Source organism: Haemaphysalis longicornis, unplaced genomic scaffold, assembly GCF_048455015.1.
Source record: "Haemaphysalis longicornis isolate Haplotype H1 unplaced genomic scaffold, Haemaphysalis longicornis Haplotype H1 scaffold_1, whole genome shotgun sequence".
Classification (NCBI taxonomy): domain Eukaryota; kingdom Metazoa; phylum Arthropoda; class Arachnida; order Ixodida; family Ixodidae; genus Haemaphysalis; species Haemaphysalis longicornis.
In genome coordinates this window covers 408,660,171-408,677,135 of record NW_027526203.1, presented here as the reverse complement: position 1 = coordinate 408,677,135, position 16,965 = coordinate 408,660,171, and the positions used below count along the sequence as shown (strand labels likewise).

Sequence of the window (16,965 nt, the reverse complement as noted above, 5' to 3'; positions counted from 1 at the left end):
GTTAATGATCGAAACACAATAAATTGGTAATAAATGTTAATATTTTTATCAGGGCGTCGAACCGGAACCGAACCGAACCGAAAACCGGAACAGGACCAGTGTTTTTGCCGGAACTGAACCCGAACCCGAACCGTTATTTTTTGAGCATGCTGAACCCGAACCGAACTGCCCAAAAAAAGAAATCACAATTGCCGGGTTTACGATGAAACGGTTCGACCATCTGTCGCCGATATTGTGTAGTCAGTGCCATTCAGACCGTTTTCTTTCGCGTACCATCAACTTCGTACCTTCTCATGCACTTGCCCTCCTGACCAATCAAAATACTATCAACGCTCATCTTTTTAGTCGCCACAGAGAAAAATGAATGCGCACCAATTTAGCAATGGTACGCTGTTGCTGGAGGAGCGAGATTAGCGCAAGGCTGAGCAAACTGAATGTCATTATCAGAAGCTTGCAGCCGATATGAAACGACTTTGCCCTTCTCTCGATGCGACTTTACAGGAACGATGAGGCTGCAAGAGTACTCCACTGTGCAACGGCAAAGGCCCGGCCACACCCGAAGTGCGCAAACTTATTGCATTTCATTATTTGTTTTAAAAATGCGCGCCAATCCACCTTGCGAAGATGTTTGGAAGGCGAAGCTGTGAACGACACCCACAACGATTACCCATGCGACGTAACTTCAATTCACACACGTGGCTCTACAAATAGTGAAACCAGAGACCAGGGAAATGCACTCTTTATTACTTCAAAGAGATTTTCTTTGTAAAGGTTAAATCAATGCATGGTTCATGAAGGGTGGTGGTTGAGTTGTGTTGGTGAAACATATGAGTGGAAAGTCTTTTTTTTATCAAATTAAAGGAAGCTCAAACCCGGTGTTAGACGATCTCTTTTCTCCTCCGTCTCTGCCACCGCCGCCGACGGAGGCGACGAGTTCAGCGGCAAAGACGCACGAAAAGTGAGATGCCATGCGTTTGTGTGAGTTTCCTTTAATTTTTGTAACTCCTAGAGCATGCGCAAGGCGCTCACACGGCCGCTACACGTGCTGTGGGTGGAGCGCACAGTGGCGCGAGAGGTCGCGTGAAGCTATCACGTGGCATTCAGCGAGAACCCAGGGGGTAAACCCGCAGATGTGCTCGGTGACTGCACCGTCTGTCTCCCCCTTCTCCACGTGGGCTCGTAGCTCAATCAGTAAGACAACGGCATCTCGCTCCGTTTCTCCATCGTTCCAGGTTCGATCCCTGGCGGTGCCAGTAACTTATTTTATTTGTTCGCGGGAGTTTTCTGTTGACAACAACGGTTGTGACAGAACCATTGGGGGGTAGAGGTAAAAAGGTTCGTTTTAAAAGGTCGCACACCTGGAAAGTGTAAACGCTTGACAACTGTGACCCGCAGGAGTTGCCCAGGCATATGCGGTTCGCTGCCGATCCCAAGTATGACGGTTCCATCGCCGTTCCCCGCGACCGTTTTTCTGATGTAGACAGAAAACGAGAATGTCTATGTGTCGAGATTTCGACGCACGTTATGTATCGCCAAATGGTCAACATTACCACATTACTCTGCTGCCCTGGACGATAAGCTGCCCCTCGGAGCAGAGGTGTAACATGGGGGCATCAAATGCGCTAATATTCTTAAAAAGTGTGTTTCGACGGAAACACAACAAAAAGGAAAGACACAGCTCATGGGGTTTTAAATTATTACGCGCAAAATGGGCAAAATCGAATAAGAGAAACCCCAAAAGGTGGATATTGCTATATGCACGTCCTTTTCTTTGTCCCACGTTTCACAACCAAACGTGCCACCAATGCAAAGAAAGCGAGTGCAGTGGTTCCTGGTATAATTATCAGTTTATCTGGACGGTAGAGCGGAGAAATTCGCATTTTTTAACTGATACAAATAATATTAGATATAGCAGGAAAAACTGTTACAGTAATGGTGCGCACTTATTCCTTTTGCAAGAAACCGCGTCCCTCGACCTTGCAAATACTACGTATTTTGTCTTGGAAGGAAAAACAGCACTAATGCAGATAACAGATGCCGAAAGGCAGGCCGGTCCCACACTGTCCCTTTCGCACAGCGCTCGCCCTTTCTGTTTGTCCTGCAGTTTTCAGCTATGATTTGTTTTCGGAGGCGCACTTCTACTGACTGCCCAGCTCGCTACTGCCGCTGCTACTCCTTCCAGAGGAGGACTACTGCTGCGGATAAATTATTCACCTGACAATCCAACCCTACTGCAAAATGACATAAACGAAGTTTCGGCATGGTGCGACAGCAACTATTTAAAGCTTAACCTCTCCAAAATTATCGTGATATCATATATACTCGTAAGACTGCCCGCTCATTTTGCCGTACTCTCTGCTTGGTGTATCCGTAAAAAACGCTACTGTAGTGCGTGATTCGGGTGTAATGATGGACGTAAAACTACTTTTCAACTCACACGTAAACCACCTGACCAAATCCTGTCGCCGAACGCTTGGCGTGATCTACCAGGCCACCAGTGAATTCACTGACAGATCATGTTTTGTCTCCCTCTACCGCACCTTATTTTACTGGAGCTCCACTTTGCCAGTGAAATTCGGAATTGTTTAAGCCCTTCGTCGTCGTCTCTTCGACTAGAAAGGATTCAGAAGCGCTTCACTAGAATCGTGTTTTATCGTCACTCACCAGTGAGCCATTATCGGCACGGTGGGCTTCTCACGCTCCTGAATCTTGATGAGCTTTGTATTAGGCGCTCCAGGCGCGACCTGATTTTTCTTTTTTACGGTATTCATCCCAAGTTTGACTGCCCTTGCCTTGTAAGCTCTGATCACCATCACCTGTAAGTGCCAAGCCGACCACTGCGGTCCCATGGTTGGCACACTAAACTTTTTTACACCCTTTTAGCCAAAAAGGGTGTAGCATAAGTGGAAAAAGGGTGTTGAGAGGCCTTTACACCCTTTTCCTTGAGTCTCAACCCCCTTTTCCTAGCTCTACACCCTTTTTGTTTGAAAAAAAATGGCGTTGATCAACTTCAACACCATTGGTTTTTCTTAGGGTGTTGAAAGGGTGTGGAAAAGGTGTTCAGCTATTCATTGAATAAGGCCATGTTTGGATGCATAATAGCGCTGTAAAGAAGAAGACATCCCCTCATATGCTCCTCTACTCGCAAGAAATTTCCAAACGCAAAAAAAATAATAATTGCTCCTATGCAATGATCGCTCGTTTCCTTATTCGGTGCACTACATGCCCCAAGTTTAGCTTTGGCACGTGAAACACCAATTTGAACCTTCAAAATTAAAAAGACTGTAGTCGTGTGGCGAAAAGGATATTTACCGACTGCAACACGCTTCGCTTTCTGTAGGTTGTTAAAACGGTGTGAAATAGGTGTTCAGTTGCAAAAAAAAGAACAGCGGAGCTGGGGTTCGACCCAGTTTCTTCCGCTGTTGCTGAGTTTTGTTATGTTTGCTAAGCTTTACAATGTTCTTGCTAAGCTAGGATGACCGCTGAGGGCTGAGGCCAAGTTTAACCGGATTTTACAAGGCTGTTCCAGTGTGCCCCCCCCCCCCTTACCCCCCCCCCCCCCCAACTGCCAAGGATCCAAGGGGAAACAAGCTAGGTCGGCCCCCAGCTCTGCTGTTTCTCCATCTTTGTGCAATACTATTGCAAGCTGCGCCAATTTTTTGCCTTTTAGAATAAAAAAAAAACTAGTACCTTTGAAATGGTACAGTAAGAGGTGCGAATACGCATACGCCCCTTGTGCTCACACTCTAACAAGCTCGAAAGCCGACTTCACTGTTATAGTACCCTATCTGCGGTGGTGCACCCTTTACAGGGGCCGCAGTTCTTTTTCTTTGTATTTTTTTTTGCTAATGCCACCAAAACTACCTCCTGAAGCTTAAAGAGCTTCACTGGTAATAAATTATGCCAATTCATATTGCTGTAAACATCGTGAGGTACAAAACACCCCCCGCTTGTAGAGAATGTTCAGTCCACCCGTGTAAAGAGGTACAAAATGCCTCCAAAATTGAAGGTCTCTTCACCCTTTTTCTTACACCCTTTTTTCTTTACGCCCTTTTTCTTAGTTTCGAACACCCTAATTTGTAGCTTTACACCCTTCTGGGAAAAAGGGTGTGGAAATAATGAACACCCTTTTTGAAGGGTGTTGAGGTGGCGGAGAAGATTTGTATCGTATTTAATAAAATTCTATAAGTTATGGATCACAAAAACTACCGCGCAATTAAAAAGTTTTTGCAAATCCGCGCGTTGATTTGTATATCCCCATAGTAAAATCCATACTTCCAAAATTAGCGCTAAAATATTAGTTTTTTTGCGACAAGCCCACCGACTCCATCGGGGGGGCTTTCCTCTGCTAGATATTAAAGCAAGAACAGCACATGTATTACTAAGTAAGTATGCACTCCCTGTACCGCTTGCATCCCGTGTTCCAACTGTAACTTGTGCGTATTGGCTGTTTGTGTTGAATGCTGCGCGCTCCGCCGTTTGACATTGCCACTGCGCATGCCATCACCTCGAAAAAAGGGTGTGAGACTCAACACCCTTGATTTATGGTGTTGAGCATCCTCAAAACCCTTTTTTAAAGGGACACTGAAGTGATATGTAAATATTGCGGGATTACTAGCGCAAATTGTAGTCCGGAGTCCCCAGGCCATGTTTTGACCACTCTGGGCGCGTTTACGCGATTTTATTTAGTAGAAAAATTATTTCGAAAATGCTGTCCTCCTCTCTTTACGCTCGCCCATTTTCTGTGGCGTTTTCGTGTGACGTCGGAAGGAGCCGAGCTCGCAATTGGCTCCCCGGCCTTCAGACAGCGTCAGTCGGCCCAGCGTTTCGTCCACCGGCCGCCGACGGGTCGTCGCAATTCGTTCGCTGAGTTGAAACGAAGCCAGGACACGTTTGTGAATGGAAGAATCTGCCTTTCTTTACTTGGTTAGTTTGTACACTGTATCTAGCTCCAAGTCAAGGTCGCTTCACACAAGCGCTGCACAAGCGCACATGCGACGCCTCGCTGACTGGTACGCCAGTAGGAAAATATAAGGCCTCTTGAAGGCGGGAGAAGAGTAAGCGAAGTCAATATGGGTACTAAGGAAATAAAATCAACTGATATTTTTACCGTACAGCGTAAAACTAGGGTTCGGGAAGCACTTTTTTGCGCTGGGCGAACAAGCACAGCGGTCAGCAGCACGACTACGCATCTGCGAACGCTTTTCCGTCTAAGAAATGCAATGGGTAGACGTGAGATATTGTGGGAACTTGGGGGATGCGTACTGCACGAGCGCAAAACAACAAATAGTCACCTAAGCTGCTTGGAATGCTAAAACTCAATAAAAGTGTAAACAGGTTATACATTATATACCTTATGTTTCCTCGATTGGCCGCGCTCGCCTGTGGCCTAGTGGTTTGGAGCGCTAGTTGTGTCATCGCAAGTGTTTTGCAAGTCACGAGTTCCAATCCCCGCGGGTACGCGTTTTTTTTTTATAAGTTAACTTTTTCGTTTTCCGCCGATGTTTTCTATACTGAGTTCACCTTTTTTTGGGCCGCAACGTTAATTGCTCCACGAACTAGTTCACAGAACGCGCGCAGGCTGGCACTGGCGCGCTAGCGAGTTCTCGTTGGCGTGCTGTTGCCATAAGCACCGACTGCTTGCGGGCAGTGGGCACAGGCCAGAATCAACAGACCCTTGGCCTGGTGCGAACACGCTTTTTACGATACAGGCATGAGTGAGGCAAGCTCCAAATATGGGGGAAAAGCGCATGGCATTTGAGCGTCTGCGGGGACGCGGAGGGCGTTCATGCACTGCGTAGGCCTCGGCTAGTGAATGCTACGATTCCAAGCCGTCCTGGGAGGCTTATCTTATGCATTTTACAGCCGACAACATGGCAGAAGCGCGGTACGATGATTACTGAGATATTGAGAATGCCCATCCAACAACGCCATCGGTTATGTTTTACAGAACCGAAACCGAAACCGAAACCTGTTTGATTGCTAACCTTGGGTATCGTCCAATCACGGTGCCCCTCCTCCCAACGTCACAGCCTTAGTTGGTGCGGCCGCCGCAAACCGCGCATGGTAGTTTTTCTTATTTCGCGCTTTGTAAAATAATTACCGATTTGTCAACCGGATAAACGATGAAAAGTGTGCTAATTTGAGCCAGTCTACGCAGTGCAAGCAAAAACGGGAGCTTGACAATTCACTTCAGTGTCCCTTTAAGGGTGTTGAGCTCAACACCCTTTTTTCATCCGTACACCCTTTTTTTGCCAAAACACCTTTTAAGGGTGTTAGCCATGGGACAAGATTTTTACACCCTTTTCGGCCAAAAAAGGTGTAAAAAAGTTTCTGAGCCTGGCACCAGCTAACCGATGCGAACATGCCTTTAACAGTCTGTTTTTAGCTTCCATTAACATTTTTCGCAATGACATGGTTCTTTTTACACGCTCCTTGAAAATTTTCACGTTTTGAATGCACATGTTGTGGATAAGTTGCACATGCACTTCTCCCTCTGTTCTTGTGTCTCTGCGTCAAAAGCACCACCTTGCTTATGCTTGTATATGTTGATTAGTGTATCCTCCACACACAACCTCTGAGCCCTTGTTCAGAAAATGTTTTTGCTTCTTTGATCACTCTCCTTCTTTGTATATATCTACACATTTATTTTCACCCATTTTTCATATACTTCCTTGCCGATATGTTGTCTTTTGTATGCCTTATATTCATGTACCAAGTGCATCACCCGAGATGACCCTGGCGCTGTTGGTGAACACTTCAAATAATTAAATGAAGTGTGCTTCTCCAAAAACTTTCATGTTTTGCTTCGCGCGTCAAATTACCCTTTCAGTTTGTAATGGTATAATCTGTTATGAGATTCCGCAACGTAGCGGACAGAACGATTGCCAGGGGTTAGGCGGAACGATGACATATTCATTGTGACGTAAACATTTGTGATACCTATCGCAAAATGCATTCCAGTGATCAGAGCAATAACGCAGTGACTGAGCGTTAACTAAAGCTTACTTTTAACAAAATCGTGGTTTGCACCCTCGAGAAGGTGACAGCTACAAAATTATTCTAAGTCACGGACAAAATAATCCAATTCGCTTGTAGCATTTAACGTGGCTGCTGTAGGATTTTCTTCTTAGGCTACAACTGATAAAAAATGTACAACGCTGGTATTAAACGCTGGTATTTAAACGCGCCAGTACGCAGGCCTAACTCTACAGTTTGACGGTTAGCATGATGGGCGATTCCAAAGCGAGGATTGTGAAGGAAATGGTAGAAAATATACCCCACCATCATATCTCTTGGTGGTGGCTTTATGTAGGACAACACAAGGTCTGGCGAGAAAGTAGCTGGTAAATCGCCACTAGGTAATCTATTTTCTCAATATCTCGCCCAATTGTGTAAAATTTGCTTTAAAATTGCACCACTAATTTTAGAAAACACTATCATTTTGATTTTTTGTTTGTGTTCGTTTGAGTCTGAGTATTTGAGTCTCTTTTTCTCAGCTGATAATTCAACTCATTAAACCGGTTCGCGAACGGTTCAACCTTCCGAACCAGTTCACGAACCGGTTCGGTACGTGATTTAGTCGAACCGGAACTGCACCGTAACGAAATGATTTCGCCCAAACCAGAACCGTAACCAAACCCCTATCTTTTTCGGTTCGGCACACTAATTTTTATATATATTAACACATGCATCATTTTTTTTTTGTTTATTGCAGATGACGCACTTTTGCAGCAATTGAAGACCGGGGTCGACTCTGAGGTAAGCCTCGACTATGTCGCTTGTTACGCACGAGCAAGAATTTCTCTATTGTATAAGCGAATACGTGTAAAATTTATATTTCGTGTTCGACGCATTAAAACTACACTCCATGCTGTGTGCCGTAAGAGACAGCTAGCAGTTACGTTTTGATATCCGAATGATTTGAAAGTAGGCGGAAATCTTGTACGCGCGGGAACTTTTTCGCGTCGATCACCTTATACGAAATCTACCTTATGCGGCCTGTAATCGAATCCGCGACCCCACTCGCGTACCAGAATAACTTCTAACCACTTCGCACCACGGCGGTTGCGGCATACGTGCACAAGTGTTCCCATACATGATACCGCATGTATCAGTTGCCATAATTGGTGTATAAAGACGCGAAAAGAAATTCCGGTTTCACAACACTGACACCAGCGCAATCACTGATTTAGGATGGCTTGCTTGTGACGGGAGACGCAAGACTCCCGCCACAAGCAAGCCCTACTACAAGCCCTCCTACCTTGTGGAGCAAGCACGATGTATACTTTGCATGCATGCAAGGTGTACATTTACTCCAGAATGCTTCGGTTCATACTTCTTCGTGTTCGAGAAAGTCGTGCGCGCATATTTTACATGTCGTAAGACGGGAAATGACTGTGCCTGTATATGACGAACGCTAGGGACTGAGAAAATACCAGGGGTGGTGACCCCGTGACGCCAGGAGAGATGCAACAGGGGCTGAATACGTCAAATGAAGTCAGTACAGCTTTCGCTGCGCACATATTCTGATCACTTCAGACCTTTCGACCTTTCGACGGTCAACGGTGGCCGAAGGGCTGATATTTCTTGGCTGTTTTTACAGTCTACCGCACATTTTTTGGTGTAAGAGGATTTTGTCCACCGCACACGTTATTTGATACCTTTGATATAAGATAGCATGTGTAAACTTGTTTGCGATGACAACGCTTACAGTGTATCAGGATTGATGTGTACCGTAGACGCTTGTTATCTATGAAGTAATCCCTCGTTAACCTTACCGGAACGAATGAGCGGGCACGGTGAGGGCCGGACGCCTGTCAGCGGAACTAAGCCACCCTACCAGAAGGAACGCCCAGTCGGGTCCCGGCACAAGCGGAACGTACGAAACCCACGGAACACACAATATTCTAAAACTCTTTACTGACCGTATAAGACAGGCGTAAGATTTTCGTGCGCAAAACAAATTCATTATGGCTGGACCTCTGATCAAATATCCCGTCGATAGAAAGACAAATAAACACAGATGCAGCCAAATTGGTCCCTCTTGGCACCACCAAGCCCAAATCTCTCTGACTTCTAAATTTCGCCAGCAGCTTGAGTTGAGCCGTTCGATCGCTATTCCTGCGACGCGATATTCGCTCCCCCATCCCCGTTTTCCCATGCTCTGTTCGGTGCCTGAGAGCGAACATTCTCAGCGCTCATAATTGGCGCTCAACGTCAAGATGCTGTCGACGTATCCGATCTTAAAATCCCTCACATGCGATCCTTTCCGACCGCCGGCTCCCTATCACTCGTGTGTCGTGGCGACTACACTAGCGGGTAGAGCCAGCCCGATTGGAGATTCGTACGCGCTGTTCGAGAGTCTTGCCACGGGCTTTGAAAGGATACTTGGAATTCTGACGTTAACTGGCTTCACCTGCATTAAATATAAGGCTTGCATCGGGAAAATGATTGCCCTTGCAAACAGGCTTTGTTCTTCTTGTAACAAAGCGCCAAGCTACATAAGTCTTGCCGAAAGGCCGCGGTTTATACTTTTTTTCTCTCTCTTGCGCCGTGCGTGTACGTGTAATAATAAGCACGTGTACATGTGGACTTGCATGTAGATTTATGTAGGTTTACGGTGAACCCGTGGAGCTGTCATGGAGGTGAAAAAGTGAAAAAAAAAAAAAAAACAGACCGCTTGGTTAAATTCAGAAGCGGTACAGTGGATTTTTTCTGCTTAAAAGGGGAGGGACAAATTTTATGAAAACAAAACATGATAGACGCGTGGTAACGCCAGAAGTTTTCAAAGCCACCTTGCGCAGTGGCGGAATCAATGTGGCTTACGGAGGCAACAGTTATTGTTTGAATACTTCCCCACTAGTCCACCACTAGGAGAATAGCAAGCAATAAGCATGTGTGTGTGGTGTTGTCTGTCTTAGCCTTGAAGTGTGCGGTTTTCAAGATTTTCAAGAATACAAATTCAACCGGGAACCATAAGCACATTGCGGGAGATTTTTTCTCTGGTTTTATTATATGTGCAGGCGATCCAAACGTTCAACGAAGCACGCGAGCGGTGGCCTAACTGGGCAAAACTAGAATGTCTCGATTCACGAGCGTCCGCCGTACGGCGGCGCTGGCATCGAGGAACCCCAGGCAAAACTGCATGCCGGCACGATCTATGAGTAGTTGCGCCGCAGATAGCGAGGCTTTGCGGGCATATCCGGCTGACTCATATTGGTGTACTAATGCTCGTCTAATATCACTTATGTTTTGATTTTCTGCCTTATATTTGTCTAATGCTTTGTTCTTGTTTAGCAATGTTGACAAGTATGAACATTGACACTGGACTTAGACGTTTAGATTTGGCTGTGAGTACATAAGACTATTGCGCAGCTTTTGGTTCACTTTGGCCGGGCGGCTGAATCGAGTCACAGACAGACAGACAGACAGACAGACAGACAGACGGACAGACGGACGGATGGACGGACGGACGGACGGATGGACGGACGGACGGACGGACAGACAGACAGACAAACAGACAGACAAGACAGACGGACGGACGGACGGACGGACGGACGGACGGACGGACGGACGGACAGACAGACAGACAGCAGCGAAATCTGCAGCTAGCATGATTTTCGGGTCGGCGGCTGTCTCGTGGGTGTGCTTGGCGAGCGACGTCCTGTTGGCGGGTCGCTTCGGCAAAGGTGTACTGGCGTCATTTCCGTGACGGATATGACGTCAGGAAAATCTTGGGGTATCGCGGCATAAAACACTTTTGTGTTAAAATATAAAACCCAAAAAACGAACAACCCTAAGTATAACGTACTCTTTGCTTATAAAGGTTGCTTCCCCGCAAGAAGACACTGTGTGCAGCGGTGCACCCGCTTGCGGTACAGGCCGCTTGCTTCGTTGTACTGGCGTCACTCTCGTGACGGATATGACGTCAGCGAAATCTTCTTGTATCCGGAAATAAAACACTTTCGTGTTAAAAGAAAAAAACTAGGCGGAAATGACCGCGAACTCAGCGAAATGAGACCACCGACAACGATACGGCCGCGGACACCAAGCATGAGCGCGATGCCCGTGGAGATCCCGAATACTGCGAGGCGAAAACGCAAGACGTCGGCGCTCCCCCGGCGCGACGGCACTGTGTCAGCGGGAGTTCCTGGCCAACCAATGACCCACAAAAAACTCCACTGGTGTCCACCTTCACAGAGTGTGATGGCACTGAATTTTTGGAAGAACTTCTGCCTCTGGGCATGACTAGTGAAAATAACGTGAGCGGTGACGTTACCCGTCACTAAACTGTTGCTTAGCATTAAAAGCAAACAATATTTAGAATGAATAAATTACAACTCCTTGTTTTATTTGTCAACACGTGTTAATCCCTACTCCCTTCATGTTTGCAAAATACAAGAGATCGCGCACGTCCCAAGAAGGAGCTCCTTTCATTTCTGTGATAATTTGGTTGAGATTGCTTACCCTGGGTCATATTGGTGGTCTTTAATCAGCTAACTTGCTCAGTATTGTTGAGCGCCAATGTCCAATGTTGTGTATGGTAAAGGCAACAGTTATTACCCTTGTGCAATTATTTTATTTTTCATGAGTTCCTTTGAGACACGCGGAGTTTTGGTCGCACTTGTCAAATTGATCTCATAGCGTTAACACCACACTGCGCAACGAACTCGCCGCCGAAGGGATCGCAAATGAGCGCTAGAACCACGGTCAAAACATCGAGATAGGACAGCCGGATGCGCCGACGCACTCTTGCTATCTGCGGCGCACCTACTCATAGATCGAGCTGGCATGCAGTTTTCTTGCGTTTGACCATCGCTCCGGTGCTCCATTTAAATTTTGCATCGCCTCTACATCTTCATAAAATTTGTTTATTAGCTTTTGAATCTTCCGGTTTCTTATGTAGTACGTGGTACAGTTGCACACCATGATTCATCTTAGAATCCATTTATTATACAACTGTTTTTTTTGTGTGTAGCAGGCTCACACGCAGCAATCTAGTCAGGTGGCTTTTTTGTGACTCAAAAATGAATTCACGAACAAAAGTCAAGGTATAATATTTTCATAAAACATGAATTTACTTGATTCAGCAATACATTTATGGTCTCTAGACAACCCTCAAGGTTAACACGGATAAATAACAAGCAGTATTTTTTCAAGCATGAAAACCACTGACCACGTATCAGCTCACCTTGCTTCATGCTGTCAAAAGACAATAGTATTCTGTCGCCCCTGACACGTAAATGCCTCTATTCTCTCCCTCCGCACCTCTCACGCCCCCCCCCTCCCCCCCCCCTCCCCCCGCCCCGCATCCCCTCGTATTGGTCCTCCAACGGTAAGCACGGAGGAGGTTTGCTGAGTCAATTCAATTTTCCCGCGTTTTACGGCTCGAGCCATCTGCTGGAACCTTTCGTTACTATTGAACTCGGAACACAGCGACGAGGTCCACGAGCTCTTTTTGTATTTTGGGGTGAAAATTTTGTTTTCAACGCGTATTTTTTATTTGTTCTCACAATATCGAGCGCACATTTCTTTTACATAAAAGAGCAGTGTAAATACTACCTATTGTGCATTCATTCTTGCCTCAAATGTGCCTAATGTTTTCTTTTGTTGAATAATGTTGACAAGTATGAAGTATGTTTCCAGAAATTTCGGGTTTAAGTAGCCCAATGAAGACGTTCGTCTTAAAAAATATCTCAACCTTCCAGAATTGGTGAAAAAAAACCAAGTTACGACGGGGTCGGGCAGTCGATAGACCCACCAGATTTTCCCTGGCTTTGTCTTACTTCAGTAAGCTGCCCGAGAACGCCAAAAAGACCCCCTAATTCCAAGAATCGCGCACCCTTCCCGTGAGCAGTGGGAGAAGGAGCTGTCCAGCTCCGGTCTCGATTCCCAGCTTAGGCTGGGAATCGAGACCGGACAGTACAGGACTCCAATGGAGTCCTGTACTGAGGGCCCTACACCACATTACTATGCTCCCAATAAAGTTTATCCTCCTCCTCCAGTGGCAAGAAGCTTGGCGAATTCTTTCCCCAAAAGACAGATTATTTCGCTGGGTAGTAGCAGACAACTCTTTCTGTCCCAACTCCGGCCAACCGGAATCCACAGCACATACTTTCTCAAGCTGCACTGTAGCGCGTTTCTTTTGGCGCATCTTACACGGTGGCGCTCCAAGTTTGGGGCTTGCATGGTATCCACTGAGAGAACATTGCCCTGGCACTACCCTAGGCAAACTATTAGCAGTAATTGGCGGTTATGCACCGTGGCGTAATCGCTACAGGTCCGTTGCACAGAATCGCAGGCTACGTATGCAATGGCCCTTGCTTTCCTTTTTCAGACAACACCCCGTGACGTTTCTGGAAGGTGAGTTGGCCCTATTGGGTGAGGGAGAGTTTCTGCGACATTGGTCTACACGGTTTCTAGAGGTGTCGAACGAAAGGGTTATTATTCATGCCAGTTTTTCATGCCAGTTATTATTCATGCCAGTCGGCGGCGAAATCTGTGCCAAGCGCTCAACCCGTTTTTGTCTTGGCAGGTGACCCAACAGCCGAACGATAACAAGCAGCAAGCCGCATCGTATTCCCGACCGATATCAGCGCCTGGTTTCATGGTTTCATCGTCGGAGCACCGCATCGCGTCTTTCGTGGGGCGGTTCCGCACGGCTTTCACCACACCGGGGCGCCTGGTTCTACCGGGACCAAGCTATTAAAGCAAGCATCAAGACGGCACGCTCTGCAGTCGGCGGCGAAATCTGTGCCAAGCGCTCAACCCGTTTTTGTCTTGGCAGGTGAGCTTTAGTTCCCCAAACCGATATTGACTTGAAAGTGCTCTGCCGCTGACTGCTGCAATTTGCGTTTTGAGTGTGAAATGTTGCTGATGCCTTGTGTTTCGACACCACGTTTCTCGTAGACTTGGCGGTCTTTATGGTCGCTACTAGATAGCTGAGCTCTGAGAGGTCTTGTTTGTGTGTCCGTTTGTTCTTGGCCCGTTGCATTCTGTCACCATCATGAATGACTGCGCTTCCTGCACGAAAAAACTCCCAAGTGATGGTAGATGTATGACCTGTGCTGAGTGCAGGAAGTCTTTCCATTTGGGGAAGTCATGTTCAGGTATAGCCGAGACTACCTTCCAAGCCATGGGGCCGGCTAAGAGGGAGGCTTGGAAATGCAAGAACTGCAGATCGCTGTCAGCTGACGGCAGCAATACGACTGGTGGCAGCGACTCTGGTTCGGCCACACCTTCCGCTGACCTTTCCGTAGCTCAGGAACTTGGGGCTCTCCGTGAACAGCTTCAGGCCATTAAGGATACCATAGGCAGTCTTCTGCCACTACGTGATAAGGTAGACGAGCTCCTTGCGCTAAAGCCAAAAATTGATGAGGTTTTGGCTCTAAAAGAGTCTGTCACTGTGCTTGACAACTCTGTTCAAAATTTGACAGCACGGGTTACGGCATCCGAGCAATTATCCAAAAATCTCGAAGAGCAAGTGACTGAGCTGACGGCTACGCTATCTCTGCAATCGAAAGCAATAAGTCAGCTTCGCGCCGAGCTGAACGATTCAGAGCAGTACAGTAGGCTGTCAAACTTGGAACTAAACGGCCTCCCTTTCACTCCAGGTGAAAACTTGCGCGCTGTCTTGTCCGACCTTGCGCAAAAACTTGAAGTAACCGAGTTTGACGATAAGGACGTTGTGGCTGTTCACCGGCTTCCAGCCAGGCAGAACAAAACGCCTACCGTTCTCATTCGTTTTGCTTCAACATACATACGTGACACTTGGTGGGCGGCTCGTAAGAAACTACGACCCCTTTCTGAAGACACTCTCTCCCCTCCCCTGTACTTGAACGAAAATTTGACGCAGGCAAACAAAGATTTGTACTGGAAGGCGCGGTCGAGGGGAAAGGAAGCGGACTACAAGTTCGTCTGGACTAGGAACGGAAAAATTTTCGCTAGAAAAGAAGAGGGAAGCCCACGAATCAGGCTAGAATCAACTGCAGACCTCGAGCAGTTAATCTAAATATATGTCTGTGCACTTTCACTCTGCCAGTAATTTAACCGATCTTCGGACAATTTTTCTGAAGGCAAATGAACGCTCGTTTTCCGTCATTCACCTGAATATTCGCAGCTTGAAAAAGTACTGGGACTATTTTCAAGCTAGTATAACTGGTATTGCAGATTTGGTTGATACATTCGTGCTTACAGAAATAAATATAGATGATTGCATGACTGATCAGTTTCACCTTCCGGGTTATCAGGCGCGCTTTTTTACCCGAGTGGGTAGAAGAGGAGGAGGCATTGCTATATTTTTCAAATCTCACTGGGCAGCTACGGCCATCCAGATAAACTTTACAGCAGCTGAATTTCTTGCACTTCGTCTTGACTCTGCTGGCTCTTCGGTATCATTACTTGCAATCTACAGACCGCCGTCTGAAAACCCGCAATCTTTTCTTGGTGAACTGCGAGATAACTTAGCTCAACTGCAATCTTGCAGTAACGTATGCCTTATCGGGGACTTTAATATTGATCTTTTAAAGTCGAGCAAGCCCATAGTTTCAAACTATTTAAACCTATTAGCGGAACATGGTATCGAATCTGTTGTAAATAAGGCTACTAAGGAAGAGATGATGCTGGGTAAATGCACTGCATCTTGTTTAGACCATGTGTTGATTCGCGCCATTGATTATGAAGATGTCAATTCGGTTCTAATAACAGAAAAAATAGCCGATCATTACTTCGTTGGTTGCCAGATATCCTCTCCCGAAGTTTTAAAACCAACTGAAACATCGACCTTTATAGAAATATTTGACAGAACCCGATTTGATCGATTAGTGTCAGAATTCAACTGGAATTCTGTGCTGATGCTGTCCTGCCCTATCAAAGCTTATGAGCGTTTTACACAGGTGTTCTCGGAATTTAAAGAAGCGAGCAAGAAAAAAGTTAAGGTTAAAAAAAGAAAACCGTATTTATGCTGGCTAAATGACAGTGTTTTACAAGCAATAAGAGAGAAGGATGAGCTTTGGAAGCGCTCTCGACAATCTCCGAGAAACGACTTCTTAAAGAATTTATACCGAACTGCACGAAACAAAGTCACGGCGTTAATTCGTTCCTCAAAAAGGCGGCACTATAACACCCAGTTTTCTTTATCACGTGGCAATCCCACCAAAGTTTGGTCGCTGATAAATCAGCTTCGCGGAATTCAGACACGAAACTACCTAAATCCCATTTTAAAGGGGTTTGGTGATCCTACTGAAAACGTGGCAAATATTCTAAATGATTACTTTGCCTCTATATCGCTAAATTCTAATAACTCTGATGAGATATGTGCAATATTGCCTCAATGTGCTGTATCTGACTCTGCATATTTGCCTTCCTTGGAACTAGAGGACCTACACCGGTTAATCCGTTGCTCGAAGAAAAAGCGCTCGGCAGGGTTGGACGGCATTTGTGCGGATGACGTATGGCGCAATTTGCAAGTTTTATCAGAGTTGCTCTTATTTATCTTTAACGGCATTATCGAATCGGGCGTCATTCCCAACGCAATGAAAAGAGCCAAGGTTATTCCGCTGTTCAAGAAGGGTGATGCATCAAAACCGGAAAATTACCGCCTGATTTCGGTTCTGTCCTTCTTAGCTCAAGTGTTAGAGAGGCATGTCCTTGAAGTAATGACAGGCTTTGTGCAAAAACACTCGATTCTGTCTTCTTCTCAATACGGCTTTATTCCAGAAAGTGGTACGCAACAACTGTTCGAAGAATTGTCGGATTTTTTGCATGATACCCTAGAAAAAAACCAGGTCGCCTGTGCACTTTTTCTAGATTTATCCAAAGCTTTTGATTCTGTTAGCCACGAAATACTATGCAATAAACTTTACAATTACGGATTTCGAGGCCATTTTTACGACTTTTTAAAGAATTACTTGTCCGATCGGTCGCAACTGGTGTGTTTAAATACAGCAAAAAGCTCGTTACGAA

At 46.1% G+C, this 16,965-nt stretch overlaps 1 protein-coding gene and 1 long non-coding RNA gene across 4 annotated transcripts in view; one reads left to right on the top strand and one right to left on the bottom strand.

Annotated features, from left to right (window-relative positions):
• The window catches only part of LOC144155477 (protein O-mannosyl-transferase Tmtc3-like), a 431,255-nt gene that overhangs the window by 250,150 nt on the left and 164,140 nt on the right, over positions 1-16,965 (top strand). For all 3 annotated transcript variants that reach the window (XM_077686941.1, XM_077686942.1, XM_077686943.1), the window contains one exon: positions 7,718-7,761. The gene's annotated coding sequence lies outside the window, so the exon portion shown is untranslated. The remainder of the gene's footprint in view (positions 1-7,717; positions 7,762-16,965) is intronic.
• The window catches only part of LOC144155478 (uncharacterized), a 91,991-nt gene that overhangs the window by 24,486 nt on the left and 50,540 nt on the right, over positions 1-16,965 (bottom strand). The gene's annotated exons all lie outside the window — the stretch shown is intronic.